Source organism: Accipiter gentilis, chromosome Z, assembly GCF_929443795.1.
Source record: "Accipiter gentilis chromosome Z, bAccGen1.1, whole genome shotgun sequence".
NCBI classification, from domain to species: Eukaryota; Metazoa; Chordata; class Aves; order Accipitriformes; family Accipitridae; genus Astur; species Astur gentilis.
Window position 1 is genome coordinate 9,172,839 of NC_064919.1, and position 12,881 is coordinate 9,185,719.

The window sequence follows — 12,881 nt, forward strand, 5'->3', positions numbered from 1 at the left end:
AGGTGAGCTGCTCGCTCCTCCCCGGCTTGGAGAGTGCAGACAAAGCGGCCAGTCCACTCTCAATGTGCCCTGAGAGAGTGAGAGGCGGGAGGGTCTGCGGGGGCAGCAAGGAGGGCATGTGCAGTGATCAGCAGCTTTCTGGCGGTGACGGTGGGGCCCCTCCAGTGCCACAGAGAGCCACGTCCTCCAGGGACTTGGCTCCAGGTGCCTGCCAGCAGCTGATGTGCGCCAGCCCCCAAGGGAGCGTGGTGCCCTTTTGCCCAGCTGGTGCCTTCCTGTTTTCCAGGCTTGCAGTTGAGACCCCCCATCAACCGTCGGCCCCTGCGATTTCTCTGAAGCCCAGGAGAGAGCCGGCGCCGTGGGGCGGGGGTGCCCGCAGAGGTAATGTCCCAGCCGAGTGCTGGCCGGGGGCTGTGGGCGCTCCTGTCGGGCCCGCAGGGTCCCAAAGACGCTGTTGTGCTGTCCTCTTGCCTCCCACTTGCAGTGAGCGTGCTGGACCCGGTGTTCCTGGCTCAGCGGAGGGTTTCTCTAGCCAGGCAGCGGGCGAAGGAAGGCGAGCAGGCGAAAGCCAAGGAAGCCGAGCGGGCGAAAGCCAAGGAAGCCGGCCAGGCCAGGTGAGCCTTGCGGAGGAGCGGTGTGGCTGGCGGCGCGGGGCCACACCGTGCCCTCGTCGTAGTGCGAGGGAGGTGTTTCCCTCGGCCGGGGGGCTGCCTGCGCCGATGCCGAAAGGCCCCGGAGGCGTTGTCCTGCCGGACACGCGGACCTCCTGCCAAACTGCCGCGTGGTGCCGGAGCCGGGCGGCAGGCTGCGAGCCTGTCCCGGAGCAAGCGGCTCAGACTGGGCTCCCACAAGCTCAGCCTGCCGTGCCTCTTCAGAGTCCTGCCAGTAATCCGGGAGAAGTCCCAGGAGGAGCTGAAGCAGCCCAGACCTCCAGCTCAGCCGCGGTTGCATCTCCCTGCGTGCGTTCCGCAGCCGTCGGGAACGGTATGCCCTAGGGATTTGCCAGCCCTGCGTCACGTCTTGGGCTCTGGGCCAGGGCAGAAGAGGCGGCAAGAGCTGCCCACCGTCCCAGCCCTCCCGCCCTGCCCAAGCCCGAGGAGACTAACGCCGCCTGTGTGGTGTGTGCCTGCCCTCCAGGGAACGGGCTCGCTCCGCACCGAGAGGGCAGAAAAACGGCTCCGGCTGCTGATGGCATCCAAGCGCCAAGAGGTGGAAGCGGACGTGTGGCGCCAATACCATGCCAGCAGAGCGGGGCGGAACACGGAGCGAGGCCAGGTATGGCATGCACTTCCCAGCCCCCAGGAAAAGGGCATTTCCCTTTCCCGCTCCCCAGGAGGGGAGCAGGGAAGGTCTCCTGGCACGGGCACGGCAGCAGTGCTGTGGCCAGCTGGCCAGGCAGGGGCCTTCTGTCTGCCCGCTGCCCTGCACGTTGCCCTGCAAGAGGAGCTGTCCCTACGGCCCCAGGCCGAAGCGTGCAGTCGGCTGTGGCACGGGCGGTCTGTTGTGTGCCCATACCTCTCCGCGAGGGCTCAGCGCCACCGCCCAGAAGACTGTGCAAGTCACGCGCCTGGGCTGAAGCCTTGGGAGCAGCCCCAGCAAGTGGTGGTGGGGCTTTAGGAGAGTGTCTTCTGCTTTTGCAGAGCGCCTGCCGCTACGTCTTTGAGGATCCCTACCGCCCTCCCCACCTCCTGAGAAAGGCCTATGCCGAGAAGCTGAAGGAGGGGCTGCAGGAGAAGGAGAGACGCCAAAGCGCCGCAAGACGGGGAGCGTCAGAGGGGCCGGCAGAGCTGTACCTCCCGGAGAGAGCGTGGGCAGCGTAAGTGTGTGCCGGCTCCTGCAGAGGCCGGGGAAAGACTCGGGCGGCTCCCACCACTGAGGCGTCCGGGCTGAAGACGGAAGGCTGGCTCAGCTGGCTGGGCTCTGCCTTCCCAAAGCAGGCAGCCTGTGCTCGCCCTCCCCGTGCGGTGACTCCCGGGCACCCGGCCCTCAGCTGCGATGCCCGCTCGGTCCCGGCTCTCGGCCCTGCCGGCTTCAGCCCCGGCCGATCTGCGCTCTCCTCGCCGCAGATGGGTTGGGGCACGAGGGCCCACGAGACGCCACACAGAGCCGCGGGCTGGCCTCGGCAGCACCTCCCAGAACCGCTGGCCTGAGCCAGGCTTTGGGGCGTTGCGGGCCCTTCTGCCCGGCCACAGAGCTGAGGCCCTTTCTTCTGTGTCCTTTAGCAAGGGGGAGAAGACGAGGCTGTTGGAGCGCCGTGGGAAGGCCCAGGGACTGCCAGCCACGCCACGAAGCTGAGAGCGGCCCCGCAGAGTCCAGCGGCAGGGGCCTTGGCCCTCACGGCGGCCACCCGTGTCAGCAGGAGAGCCGTCAGCGGCGGGTGGCAGGGCCTCGGCAAAGGGGAACGTGCCAAATAAAAGGCTGTTGGCGCCTGTGCCCAGCCGGAGTGACCATGCTGCTCTCCGCGCTGCCTTTCTCTGCGTCCAAGGGGACGGGAGGGGCCCTGCAGCCCCCTGGTCGGAGGGGTTTTTGGGCAGGGGGGCGGGTGGGAGTGGTCCTGCCAGCTAGTGGCGACAGGCCATGCGACTGGAAGAGCGGTGTCCTTGCCAGGGCGCGGGGCACGGGGGCTGCAGAGCACGGCTTCCGTGCATCCCAACACCACTTTGTAAGGGATAAGCAGAGCGCCAGGTCCACGCTGGCCAAAGAAAACCCCATCGGCTGTGCAGCTTGCTGGAGTACCACGACAGTCGTGGTATTGCACTGATGTACTCTGAAGCTATTTTTTCAGGGCATCAGCTTTACTCTCGGGTGATTTCACTGTCAAGGCTGCCTTTGTCTCCAAAGGCCGTAATCAAAATACTCTTTTGCTCAATACGGATGGACTGTCTCCAGCTACGTTGTTCGTTATACATTCAAAACTTCTATTTCTATGCAGATGAATCTCGGTTTTACTTTGCGTATATGTCTGTGTCGCAGATGTAAACCTGGACCGAATTGCATTGTTTCCCAGACGTCAGACTAAGGATGAACCTGTCCAAAGTTAAAGTTTAGACAAGACGGAATTTTTGCTTGCTGGAGTCTCTCTTCAGTGTGGAAGTGCTGATTCTTAACACACTTCCCCCCCTCCGCCTCTGCCCCCGCCCCCTTGAAACGTTTGGAAAGGAAGCTTATTTTGCAAATACAAAGCGATTCTGTGATTATCTGCATGTATTCTGCACTCACACCCGTGATGGAGGCCTTTCTTTACTAGAGAGGGGGGTCAAACACTGGAACAGCCTTCCTAGAGAGGTGGTCGATGCTTCCTGCCTGTCACTGTTGAAGAGGCATTTGGGCAATGCCCCTCATAACATGCTTTAACCTGGTCAGCCCTGAAGTGGTCAGGCAGTTGGACTAGGTGATTGTTCTAGGTCCCATTCCAACTGGAATAGTTCCGCTCTGTTCTGTTCTACTCTATTCTACTCTGTTCTGTTCTGTTCTGCTCTAGTCCGTTGCAACGTGTACGTTGTGGAGCTCTTTCCAAGCACAGTACCTTCAGTGAACAACAGGGAAATTGAGAAATTTAAGTATATTCTTTTGTTTCTGAGTTAAAAAAACAACATAGGAAACACGTTTTAAGATCACTTACATCTCGGTTTCAATTCCACCGTCTTTATCCTTACTGGCTGCTTTTAGGATGAAGAGTTAAGGCATCACTTTGTATTGCAGGCAAAATATTAATCCCACCCCTGCTTTTGTGAAATTTGTAGTATCAAATGCTTTAGTGTTTCGAAACGGCTTCTATGTTTTTCATCTAACAAATGAAACCTATAGGGAATCCTAATAGAGGTTATTGGTTCTCTATTGGCTGATTGACTGACTGGGCAATATGACCTGTTTCCTCATGGCTTCCTCACAAGAGAAGGCCTTGTTTCCGTTCACTGAACAAATGCAAGATGGAAAGGACTGGGGCCGTAAACCCAAACCTGAAATTTTCCACGGACTTGATGAATCTTGGTAATTTGCTTCCCAAGAAACACCTAGCAGAATTGCCACGCTTCATTTTAGTTAGTTGGGACACAACTACGCAGCTTGGAAAGAAAGGGTGCTGACGTAGCCGTCGTGTAGTCGTATGCCGTTTACGTAGAAAACTGATCTTGCATTTAACAGTGCGGCTGCTGAAAGGCAGCTTCAGACAAATTTTGTCACATGTGACAGCTAACGACGTGTTTTGAGGGAGGCTGTATGAAATAGTAAACTATTGCCCTCCGCGTGAGACAAAGAGACGCTTCCTAACTACTTCACACACCAAAGGATTTTGTTCATCAAACCAGTCCTTGTGTTTTTGTAACGAGTGAAGGAGAAACTATTTAAATGCCTCATACTTTGGCATTCCAGTTGGTATATTATTTAGGTTTTTCTTTTTCTTCTTTCTGTTTTTTTGACGTGATGAAGTGCCGTTACAAAAGGAAAACCAATTCATGTGGAAAAATCCTTGGATTTCTGAAAAGAAACTCTGAATAGGGTATCAAACTATTTTGACTCTCAAGGTCCGGCTTGTTAATTGCTGGTTTTTTTTCCTAAGATACTAACAGTTTTTTCACAGTAGGCATTACATTGATGTCTCGGAGACGTTTCGTAATGGATCACTTTGTTCTGTCCTCTGCTGCCGTTTCTAAGTTTAGATTCCTCAACCTGGAGCAGAAATCTTTCTATGAATTGTTCTACAGGTTGGTCTACTCAGTCCATTTTCTATTCCCCTGGTCCTCAAAGCCATGCAATTCTTCCTGTACTTTATTCCAAAACTGTCTTTGAGAGGGTGGACGGTCCATTGTGACATCACCGTGTGGTGGAGGGTGGCATCACCTGGCGGTGGACTGTTGACGTCAGCGGGCGGTGGACTGTGACCTCGCGTGCCTCGCTGCTTAGCTTCGGGCGCCGGCAGAGCCTGGGCCAGTCTGGCTCGTGCCTGGACTCCTGCCGAGCGTGCCTGCGAGGTCCGGAGGGTCGAGCGAGGCTTCTCCTGGTGCCGGGTGGTGCTTTGGGGGCTGCCGTCGGCAGCTCTCGCTGCCCGTCCCGGAGCCACCCCCTGTGTTTCCCCGGCCCTGCCAGGTTCAGGCGGCCGGGCACCGCGGGGCAAGCTTGCAGCAGCGGAGGTGAGCTGTGCGGGGAAGCGTCCCCCCGGGGTGGCCGTGGGGCGGGCGATGGGGCTCGTGGAGCCGGGAGGGTGTCCTTCTCGAGGGGCCTGGGCGTTCCTTGCTCCGCTCCTCTGCCCGGGACAGCGAGCGACCGTGGCCTCTCTCCCTTTTGCAGCGCGCGACACCCTTTGGCAGTGCCGGCGCCAGCGAGGGGGAGCAGCTCCTCATCCTCAGCTCTCCCCAACCTGCCGCGGAGCGCGAACATGGCCACGGAGACGGAGTGGAGCTGCCCCATCTGCCAGGATGCTCGAGACGACGTCTCTTACGCCATGCCCTGTCGCCACCAGTTCTGCCTGGGCTGCATCCTGCGTTGGACAGAGGTGAAACCAGAGTGCCCACTCTGCAGAAGACCAGTAGAGCATGTCAGGTTTTCTGTGCTGGCAGAAGACGACTATCTGCAGTGTGTCGTCGCAGACACCGAAGAGCGGCCAGATGCCAGCAGCCAGGCAGGCAGCGCTCCCGGCCCCCTGCCCGAAAACAGCCCCCAGCACCCTGCGGCGTCCCCTCCATCGTCTCCGCAGGGGATACCGTCCCCAGCTGAGCAGGGGGCTGCGGGGCCAGAGGCCGTGGGTGGCCTCCTGCCTGAGGTCTGGGCAGAACTTTTCCAAAGGCAGCAGCACCTCCTCGATCCCGTGCTGCCCTGGCTGCGCCAGGAGCTGGAGGCAATCTTTGGGCCGTGGTGGTGGGAGGCAAAGAGTGCAGAGAGCAGCATCCTGCACGCTCTATGCATCTACGGTCCGGATGCGGAGGTCATGGTCCGGATGCTGCGGCCTGTCCTTGGGGAATATACAGCATCTCTGGTCCACGGCACCATCAACACCGTTGTGCGTCAGTGCAGCGAGGAGGCCCGGAGGCTGCTGCGCTCCCATGGTGCCGGGGAGGAGGACAACAGCCCTGCGGCCAGCTCCAGCTCCGCCAGCTCCAGCTCCACCGGCTCCCAGGAGGGGACTCCCACCCCTCACCCGAGCTCCTCCGGCAGCCCGTCAGGGGCAGAGCAGGAGCAGCCCCAGGAGGAGCCGGGGCAGGAGGCGGCGGCAGGTCCCTCTGCCCAGGGCTGCAGCCGCAGCCCCTCCGCTCCCGGCCGGGGCAGGGACCGCTCGCCCGGGGGGCGCCGGCGCCCCGCAAAGAGGAGGGCCCCTGGCCCCCAGGACTCTCCCCGGCCCTGCAAGAGGCCGCCTCGCCGGCGGCACTAGCAGGGCCCCAGCGATGGTATCTTCATAGAAAAGGAAATAAATGCCTGTTTCCCTGGCAGTCGGGGTCTGTGGGTGCTGCTTTCTGCCCCTTCTCCCAGTGCGTTTCCTGGGCCCCCGCGCCCCTCCATCGGCCAAGAGCCCCCAGAGCCCCAGGGCCATGTCGGCATGGGAAATCCTGCTCCCACAGGAAATCCTGCTGCAGCCACAGAAACGGAAGAGGTTCTGAAAAAGCCCGAAAAGGAGGCGAAAAGGGAGAAAGGGAGGAGAAAAGGGAGGAGCCCAGTAGCGGCGAGCAGCCCCGCAGAGTCCAACGGCAGGGGCCGTGGTCCTCACGGCGGCCACCCGTGTCAGCGGCAGAGCCGTCAGCGGTGGGTGGCAGGGGCGAGGAGGAGGGCCTTTGCAAAGGGGAACGTGCCAAATACAGGCTGCTGGCGCCTGTGCCCAGCCGGAGTGACCGTGCTGCTCCCTGCATTGCCCTTCTCTGCGGCCAAGGGGACAGGTCGGAGGGGGTTTTGGGCAAAGGGGCCGGGGGGACTGGTCCTGCCAGCCAGTGGCGACAGGCCACGCGACTGGAAGAGCGGCGTCCTTGCCAGGGCGCGGGGCACGGGGGCTGCAGAGCACGGCTTCTGTGCGTCCCAACACCGCTTTGTAAGGGATAAGCAGAGCTCCGTGGCTGGTCACAGCACTCTCTGGGAGCAGAGTCACACTGGCCAAAGGAACCGGTGGGCTTGGTGCTCCCTGAAGAGCTACACTCGCATGGATGGAGAAATGTGCCTCCTTGAAGACACTCCTAAGTTGAGGCCTTGGCTCACACTCAGGAACTGTCCAGTGGCCTTCTTGGTAGAGAGTTTATTCCTTTAGGAAAGAGAGAAACTTGTGGAAGTGAAAAAGCCCCTTTTGGGCGAGGTAACCTACAGCATGAAGAAGAAAGCCCTTATCTGGCAGGGTAAAAGAGCTCGAGCAGCAGCATGTGCAACTAAGCGAGACCCGTGTTGCTGAAGGGTCTATTCTGGGACGACTAGTACTGGGCATCTTCCTTACTGACATAGCTAGTGGGACTGAGTGCACCCTCAGCGAGTCTGCAGACGCCACCAAGCTGAGCGTTTGCTTGGAATCTGGGGGTTCTTTTGGACAGTACAGGGTCCAGCTCCTGCGGGACCTGGAAGGGTGAGATTCCCATCTCCTTGCGTGCTGCTGGTGCTCTTCCCTCCCATAGTGTGTGTCTTGCCCTGAGCAAGGAAGGGGGAGACTTTTCCAGGCCTGTGTTCCTAACCCTAGGTACAGCCCTTAGCTGACCCTCTCTGGCCCCTTCAGATGCCCTCGCAGGACCCAAGTTTCACAAGTGAAAGATGGATTTCATGTGAACTGTCTTTGGCCTGCCCAACAGGCACATCGGCTACCTTACATACACGATATTGACTTCTGCCCTTCTGTTCTCAGGACAACTATACCAGCCCTCCAGTTAATTTATAGATACACAGATACTCACACACACGGCTGTGTGCATAAGGTAAATATATATGCACAACCATCTACCGTGTCTACCTACTTCGGTATAGACCATGTCAGAACGACCTGTTCCTCAAATGACTTCAGGCGCTAACTCAAGTGCTCCGCTCCATAGTTAATACAGCTCAGCAGAGGTAGGAGCACACGCACTGAGAACTGGGAGCTCATATGGTGCCTTCATAACGACTCCAAAAGGAATTTTCACTTTCAGTTGTACCTTCTGAGTCGTGCTCATTTAACCCTCTCATCCGACGTTACCTGCAGCAGTCAGTACGTGAGCACTGCTTTACCATCAGTGTTTTTAACAGGCATTTTGCGAATGGGTATCAGCACCTGCCGTAGTCAAGTTCAGCTGGGAGGAAAATAGGCAATCGGACCAAAAGAAGCAAACCGGTCCACTCTATTAAAAGACTGCTATGAATTGAATTTTCTATTATATTTCTCTTACTGTCACAGTCAGCTAGAGTTTTGTCTAATTTTTTCACAGTGACTTCTTCAAGACTGTAGGTTTTCAGTACGGATAAAGCGTATCAACTACCCACTGCTGTTTGCTTCATTACAAGTGTATTTGGGGCAGGACGAGGCGTAACTCTGCTAGATTTTTGGCTAAGGCTTCTTTTTTTCTGCTACACCCAACTCAAATAACTTAACACCACCATGCATACCCACTATTTAGACTAGTAAAGAAATAGAGACCTCCTTTTCTTAAAAAACTGTCAAGAGAAGTGCTTGCTTATTTTAAAGAAATGAAGAGATTGCTGGGATAGGTCAACTCCGCCCCCCCACCCCCCCAACCCCCGCCCCGTTGGTTTTTTTCTTCTGACAAAGAAGTGGGCAAAGCAGAAGTTTGGAGAAAGTTTCATAGCTTTCAATAATGGGAAAAAAGTTCTGGAGCAAAAACCAGAATGACTGCTAAAAAGCTATCAGGAAGAGAAGAAAAACTTTTAAAATTCCGACAATGAACGACAGAAAAGAGCTTTTCACGTAGCTCCCTGTGCTAAGGGGACCATCCACATAAAAATGTCCTTCCAAAAAATTCTGTGGTGGTTTGCAGCCTCCTCTGAGACCACAGAAGACCTTCGGGTAGGGAAAAGGTGCAGAGACTGGTGACATCACGTCACTGTCTCTAGACATTACCACTTTCCCAGTTCGATTCCAGGTACTCCCCCAGAAGGGCTAGCAAGGCATCGTACATCTGTCATCACAAATTTTACTTATTGATATCTAGGAAGGTGTAAAGACACATTAGGAAGGTGTAAAGATACATGAGCTCCCCCCTGTCTGGAAGTGTAGGAAAAGTTGCCTAACTCCTCAAAAGGGACACAGACGCAAAAGGGTTTGGTTTTTAATGAGGTTGTGAAAGGTTGTGAAGAGACCAAATTCCTCTTTCTCAAACACTATCCTTATTTCGTGAACCAGAAGAAAGGTCTTTTAAATCTACTTTTAGAAGCAGGTGAAAGTAGCAAAGGTCTGATTTAACTAACAGAGGGTCAAACGCTTCCTCTGTCAGTGTGGGACAAATCTGGAGTTCTCATGAAATCAGAGCCTTAGCCTAGAAATATGATACAGGAAAGTCAGCTTATAAAGAAGCGCAGCAGAAACCATTTCTGAAGCCATGCCTGTTCACTGTTGTCACCAAGTCGATTAAGAAGGTGGAGCAAACTCACATTTAAAGAGATCCAGGGTCTGACGATTTTTCAATTGGTTGAGCCGAATACACCATTCTATTAAAACAGAAGCCCCACAGTCTGTGTTGTTTACCCCGTCTCATTAACGGGCAATTAAAAAAAGAAAAAAAAGAAAAGAAACCAACTACAAAAAGACTCACTCAAACCAGAAGATTTTGCTTTGATTTCAGATTTCCAAGTAAAACTCTATCACAAGTGCTGTCGCCATATGCTTCCAATAGCTCATGCCAGGCTGGACTCAGAATTAGCCACACTTGTGCGATGCACGGCCAATCCTCCAGTTGCTAAGGTCCCACAGACCTCAGCACTTGGAGAGATAAGACTGACCATAGACTACTGTTTTCCTGTGGGGCACATCCCTTCTGAGTACAGCAGCAAAGCCAGCAACTCCTAAATAGCATGGGGAGGTTGCCATCAGGTTTTTAAACAGGCACATCAGCGTAAACTTCTGGGATGGGAAAACAGCATCTGGACTTGGGTGAGTAGGCTTAAACAAAATATTCCAAGCACGTGAGAGCTCTGTTCGTTATGAGCTGCTGCAGTGAAGCCGTGTGCGCTGGTGTTCCAGACGTCTTCATCTGAGCTATTAAACACCTCCCACCAGCTTGGGTACGCAGCTTTACATTGTATGGTTTGTTTGCTGACAAGAAGTTAACTGTTCTTTCCTCACTGTCCAGGATGGCCCCAGCGATGAATCCTGGTTCGTTTGTGTGTACCCCTGCATGTTTGGGGGTTTTTTGGACCTGCTGTGTCTTGCTCTCCATTTGTCAACTTTTAATTTTATTCACTGTTGTTGTGGTTTAACCCCAGCTGGTAAGTAAGCACCACGCAGCCGCTCACTCACTACCCCCCCGCCAGGGGGACGGGGGAGAGAATTGGGAAAAAAAAAGTAAAACTCGGGGGTTGAGATAAGAACAGTTTAACAGGACAGGAAGGAAGAAGCTAATAATGATAGTAATAACAACACTAAAATGACAATAATAATACTAATAATAAAAGAATTGGAATATGCAAAACAAGTGATGCACAGTGCAATTGCTCACCACTCGCTGACCGATGCCCGGTTAGTTCCCGAGCAGCCATCCCCCCCAGGCCAACTCCTCCTAGTTTATACACTAGGCATGACATCACATGGTACGGAATACCCCTTTGGTCATTTTGGGTCAGTTCCTGGCTGTGTCCCCTCCCAACTCCTTGTGCCCCCCCAGCCTTCTTGCTGGCTGGGCATGAGAAGCTGACAAATCCTTGACTTAGTCTAACCACTACTCAGCAACAACTGAAAACATCAGTGTGGTAGCAACATTGGTGGCATACTGAACCCCAAACATAACACTGTATCAGCTACTAGACAGAAAATTAACTCGGTCCCAGCCGAAACCAGGACAACTGTATACCGGGCCATTTGCAAGAGCAGTTCCAAAACCTTCTGAGATCTGACTGCAGCTGTCCTGGGGCTCAGCATTTCCCTTTATCCATCAACACTCCATGGAAGTTATCTACTTCTAGAAGAAAACAGCAATGGCTTCAGTTCTTGTCCCCTTCAGGACCTGTTTCAATACTTGGCCCAGCTGGAAGAGGCCCTTCAGTATTGTGCTGTCTTCTGGTTTGTGAACCGCTACCTTAGCTAGTCTTTTAACCGGGATCCTCACCCCCGAGTGTTGTGCAGAAGCTTGGCAGAAAGTGAAACTTTTCCAGATTCCTATGGTTTATGCTATTATGTGAGCTCTTGGTCTGTCTCAGTAGTGCTAGCAGGGATGTAATTTCCTGTTTGTCTTTTACTTGGACCTATTCCCGAGGTTCTGTTTAAGCCCTACCAAAAGAAATCCATTCCAAGTCACAGCAAATGGCTTTTCTAAAAGTGTTAATTATAAGTACCAACATCCGATTTAAACTACACATATACGTGTCTGCGGCTGAAGAGATGAGTTAGACGCAGAAATGCCAGAGTTGTATTTTAGGTACGTTATGAGAAGAAATCCAGATTGCTGGCAGCTTAGCAAGCTTAAGAGAAGAATTGTTCATTCATACATAAAGCACTGAAGTCACCCAGAAAACGGAAAGATCTTCTGCCTTTCAATCGTTCCCATGGTTTTCCCCTCCTAACAAATTCGCTGCTGAGTTGGCTTGTTTTAACCAAACAAAAAACGTGATAGAAGAATTTCTTTGGTCACAGTAGGTGTCCAGTCGGGCAAGACATACCAAAAGACACACCAAAAATACCAAAAATAACATGCAGGGGAGCTAGTCCAGCTTTTTTAGCTCGGGCTGAAGAAAGAGCGCCGCCTCTGCATTTGTTCTCACTTCCTTACTTTTCTCTTGTAGATCACAAGGTGCCTTTAAAACTGAGCGGGGAAAAGAAGTGGATGTTGCCTGGGATTAGTCTTCCGCAGGAAAGGCTGAGAAAGAAACTGTCTTTTAAAGCTCTCAGTGTGTCTGTGTGTGTTAGGTGTCTTTCTCGTACAGCGTGAAGCCCAGACATTCCTTCACTCAGCAAGAGAAATCATGACTTAATTTGTTCATTGATTGTTTCCTTGATTGTTCCCTGGATGTAGAGTCGGAGTTCTGCCATGTGAGCCGAGGCTTTAAGGACGCCGAGGTACCCGGAGCTATGGCTCTCGGTGGCCAACAAAGTGAGCAATCAAAGAACTGGAAAGAGAGGCCTGGGAAACGTCAGTTGTTTCTAAACACGTGGGTAAGTAATTTTGCATCAAAACCTGTTGGGAATTCTCAGGGAAGCTGAGCTTGCACAAAAGCCTGTTTAGGAGAAAATATCTGTCTAGACAAACTACGATAAACTGTACACACTTCTTCACCGTGAAGTTTGGTTGGGAAGATTCCCATCAGTTTTCTCAGGGGCCAGAAAATGTACAGACCAAGGAAGTTCTGTAGGAAAATACAGCATTTTTTTAATCGTTTGACTTTCTTTCTTTCTTTTTTTTTTTTTTTTGTCATGCGAACATTCAAAGCAAAAGTACCAGTTAATGGACGGTGTGTAGAGAAATCCTTCCCATGCCACTTGAAATCCTAAGTCTTGGCATAAGGGCCTGTTGCATTCTCAGGGATGAGAAGGTTTTTAATGCGTGGTAATATAGGCAGGTGGTATCCTTAGACCACTTCAGAGCAGAGGGAATTTACCATTTCTAGTGCACATTTCTTGTAGGAAACCAAGGTTATGCTGCCTTACTGCGGCATGCTGGTTTAGGATGTTGCCAAATACAATTTTAAGTCTTTTTCCAAAGCTTCACTTGAAACTTGGTATCAGTTACATTCATTGCTAAAGTGCCTCAATTAATTGACAGTTAGATACCCGGTGGTATAGT

General features: G+C 53.3%; 1 long non-coding RNA gene across 1 annotated transcript; it reads left to right on the forward strand.

Moving 5' to 3' along the window:
* Nucleotides 1-572: 572 nt before the first annotated feature.
* On the forward strand, nt 573-1,207 carry LOC126036036 (uncharacterized). The gene is made up of 3 exons (XR_007505084.1): nt 573-614; nt 876-984; nt 1,138-1,207. It is a non-coding gene; the product is annotated as an uncharacterized LOC126036036 (long non-coding RNA).
* The last annotated feature ends 11,674 nt before the right edge of the window (nt 1,208-12,881 follow it).